The sequence below is a fragment of the Plectropomus leopardus genome, unplaced genomic scaffold (assembly GCF_008729295.1).
Source record: "Plectropomus leopardus isolate mb unplaced genomic scaffold, YSFRI_Pleo_2.0 unplaced_scaffold14155, whole genome shotgun sequence".
Lineage (NCBI taxonomy): Eukaryota > Metazoa > Chordata > Actinopteri > Perciformes > Serranidae > Plectropomus > Plectropomus leopardus.
In genome coordinates, this window is record NW_024615119.1 from 1 (window position 1) to 4,265 (window position 4,265).

General features: G+C 43.5%; 1 long non-coding RNA gene across 1 annotated transcript; it reads left to right on the forward strand.

Annotated features, from left to right (window-relative positions):
* Nucleotides 1–1,485: 1,485 nt before the first annotated feature.
* On the forward strand, nucleotides 1,486–3,979 carry LOC121964130. Its single transcript, XR_006107322.1, has 2 exons — nucleotides 1,486–3,600; nucleotides 3,734–3,979. It is a non-coding gene; the product is annotated as an uncharacterized LOC121964130 (long non-coding RNA).
* The last annotated feature ends 286 nt before the right edge of the window (nucleotides 3,980–4,265 follow it).

Genomic DNA, 4,265 nt, shown 5'->3' on the forward strand with positions numbered 1-4,265 from the left:
AACATCTGTCATCAATACACCTATCACCACCAACATCTGTCATCAATACACCTATCACCACCAACATCTGTCATCAATACACCTATCAATACAAACATCTGTCATCAGTACTTATCACTACAAACATCTGTCATCAATTTTAAACTCAGTCCTGGATTTCACAGGGAGCCAGAGAAGCTAAAACAGGAGAAATATGATCCCTTTTCTTGGTTCCCGTTAAAACACGAGCAGCAGCGTTCTGCACCAGCTGGAGAGACCTAAGAGATTTGTTGGGGCAACAGAATAATAGGGAGTTACTGATCCAGCCGAGAGGTGACAAATGCATGTACTGATTTTTTGGCGTCTGTTTGAGACAAGATATGTCTAATTATTGCGATGTTACGCAAGTGAAAGAAAACAGTCCCTGAAGTTTGTTTTATTTGGGAGGTAAAAGATAAATCTTGATCAAGTAAAACTCTGAGGTTCCTTACAGTTGTGCTAGAGGCCAAATCATTGCCATCTACAGAATTTATATCCTTAGAGAAGGAGTTTCTGAGGTGTTTGGGGCCAAGAACAATAACTTCAGTTTTGTCTGAATTTAATATGAGGAAATTGAGGCTCATCCAGGCGTTAATGTCCTGAAGCATGCTTGTAGTCTAGATAACTCATCAGTTTCATCTGGCTTCTTTGATAGATACATTTCAAGTTATCCGCATAACAAATGGAAATTTACAGAGTGATTTCTAATTATGTTGCCTTGGGGAAGCATATATAAAGTAAAAAGGATTGGTCCAAGCACAGAACCCTGTGGCACTCTGAAGCAGACCTTAGTATGTGCGGAGGGTTGATCATAAATATGTACAAACTATCTGATAAGTATGAATTAAACCAGCTTAGTGCCGTTCCTTTAAGGACAATTAAAACAGAGACCAGTCCTTTATCAGAGGCAATCAATAATTGATTAATTAAACTATTATCTTGGAGAAAGTCACAGAGCTGATGAGCAACCACTCTCTCAAAGATTTTAGAAGTAAAGGGGAGATTAGATATCGCTCTATAGTTTGCTAAAACCTCAGGATGGAGAGTGGGCTTCTTTAGAAGAGGTTTAATGACAGCTGCTTTAAAAGACTGAGGTACATCGCCCGTTAATAAAGACGCACTGATTATATCTAATAAAGTTGACAATTAAGGGTAAATCGTCCTTAAGTAGCCTGGTTGGGATGGGGTCTAACAGGCTTGTTGATGGCTTAGATGTGAAAATAAATATAGAGAGTCGGTGAAGGTCAATGGGGGAAACCAGTCTAAATAAACTTCAGGCCTTGCTGCCATATCCAGGCTACCTGTGTCCAGGGTCAGGTCAGTTGAGGGCAAGAGGTGATGTATTTTATCACGAATAGTTATAGTTTTATCATTATAGAAAGTCATAAAGTCGTCACTGCTGAGGGCCGAAGGAACACGAGGCTCTATGGAGCTGAGACTCTGAGTCAGCCTGGCTACAGTGTTGAAAAGAAACCTGGGATTGTTTTTGTTTTCCTCAATTAATGATGAATAGTAGTTTGCCCTGGCATGGCGGAGGGCCTTTCTGTACGTTTTAAGTCTGTCCTGCCAGACTAAACCGGACTCTTCCAGGTTGGTTGAATGCCAGTATTTTTCAAGTTTTCGCGATACTTGTTTTACTTTGTGGGTCTGGGGGTTAAACCATGGAGCTAATTTTCTTTTTTTCAGTATTTTCCTCTTAAAAGGTGCAACGCATTCGAGAGCTGATCGCAGTGAGCCAGTAGCACCATAAACAATCAATTTGAGAATGATTTAAATTAGTAAAAGCGTTCTCAGTCACATTGAGACATGGTAATGAGGTCAATACAGACAGAATCACTTCATTAAATTTAGCTACTGCACCATCGGAAAGACATCTAGTATAGTAACTCTTGTTGAGAGATGTGTAATCAAGTAGCAAAAAATTGAAAGTTATTAAATAGTGGTCTGTCAGAACGACAATCAATATGAATCAATATTCATCAATACAGACATCTGTCGTCAGTACTGGTGGTTTGTGTCACTAATATCTGAGTTTTTTTGAGGGTTTGTGAATGCAGCACAGCAGGCGGAGTTCTTTTTATCTTTAGCAGCTGAATGTCAATGTGAGGTGGATAATTGATCTTTTGAATCGTTCACTGCTGATCAGATCGATGGAGGAGATATTTGTAGATTTCACTTGTGCCTGATGTTCTGCTGCTCCTCTCTGCCTCTACTGCGCTATAAATAACCCAACGCTGTTTTAATATGACTCTTAATTAATGGAGACTAAGGCGGGACAAATTAGACTTTAGGCAACCTGCCATAGACTTTGTTATTAATGGGAAACACAGGACTCTGCCTCCGCCTCGGAGGACGTGACAGCAGGAGTTCCTCAGTGTGTTCCCTCTACTGCTCAACAATATCTCCGTCCGCGTCAGCAGTTCTCCAACCCCTGCTTCAGGAGACTCACAGGACAACCACGTCTGAGAGGCCTCCTTCTTCAGCCTGACGGCCTCCTTCACTGCTGTTGTCCACCAGCAGGTTCTTGGTTTATGCCTGGACAGGCAGCAATGACCTTTTTGACCACAACCACCAGCAACCGCTTCTACAATGGAGGATTCAAACATGGACCACACCTGGAGGTTTGGGTTGAAGACCTGGTGGACAGGAGCCTCAGCCAGTAGTTCCAGTCACATCCCTTCAGGTTTCTCCATCATTGCCCAAGTGAGTAGTGAAGTCCCCCAGAAGAACCATAGAGTCCACGGTTTCCAGAATACCACCTTGAGACTCAAAGAAGGCCTGGTACTCCGAACTGCTACCGTCAGAGACTCACAGTCCCATCGAGGCCACCGTCTTGTTCCCCAAGGAGAACTCCACAGTAACGTTCAGCTGGGGGTTCGTGAGTATCCTGACACCCCCCCCCCCCCTTTGAGGATGCTGGTGGTCAGTGTAGTTGATTAAGGCTGAGACTGGCCAGGCCAAAGTAATCCAGACTAACATAATCCTTTTAACTTTAACTTGTGATTCTCAAACTTCAATAAAGAACGCTCTTATTTTAAAGAGGCAGATTGGGCTCTCATGATTGGTTGATCTGTGGTCACATGTTTCCTGAGTGATCAGATAATAATCAGTTTTGATCAGTGATGATGTCACAGATGACATCATGTCCAGGTGTGTCTCATGTGTCCCTTGTCTATCTCTTCTCAGTGGCACGTCCAGGCCACCTGTGCCACTCAGGGTACCGGTCTCTATGAGGGTCTGGACTGGCTGTCCAACGAGCTGTCCAAACGCTAGACCACCTGACAGGAAGCAGGAAGCAGCGGACTGATGTCATCGACTGACGGGCTGGTGGGCATGTCCAAACTGATGAAGAGGAGGAAGTTTCACCGTTTTTGTTTTTTTAAATTATATGTTTCTGTCTGTAGGAGGAAGTGATGTCATGGACTCTGAGCTCATCCTCTTCTTCTTCTCTTCTTCCTGTACGTTTGTTTTTCTTTTAATCAGCATGTTTTAGAATCATGTGACAGGAAGTGATGGAAGAGGAGGGGCGGGGCTTAAGACAGGTGACAATGTACCTGTGGACAGGGGGTGGGATCAACACAGGTGACTGATTACCTTTGGGGAAGGGGCGGGGTCAGTACAAGTGACTGAACATGTGGGCGGGGTTTATGATAGGTGACTGAAGTTGTGGGAGGGGTGAAACAGGTGATGTCTCCTGTGGGTGGGATCAACACAGGTGACTGATTACCTATGGGCAGGGGGCGGGGTCAATACAAGTGACTGAACATGTGGGCGGGGTTTATGATAGGTGACTGAAGTTGTGGGAGGGGTGAAACAGGTGATGTCTCTTGTGGGCGGGGCTAGACAGTCACCTGGCGTGCGATGACTCATTCCACAGAGCCTGGGGGCGTGGTCATTCCGAATCGATGTGAAGCAGCAGTGCGACAGCGATGATGCAATAAAGGGTTTTTTTCTTCTCGAACGTTTGACAGCTTTTTAGTTTCTTTAACAGAAGCTGATTATTGATCCTTTGATTAATAACGAGTCAGTAATAATCACGTTTGTATATAATCAGTATTTGATTGTTATAGAAACATTCAGCAGATGTTTGACCTGATCTGATTTTGTTTTTATAAAACTAAACTTTTCCGTTCTAACAGAAAAAAAGATGTTTTGGGATGTTGTGACATCACAAATCTTCATGTTTTCACTCAGAATCTTGTGATGTAACGACTCGCTCACTCAGAGGTGTGTGTGTGTGTGTGTGT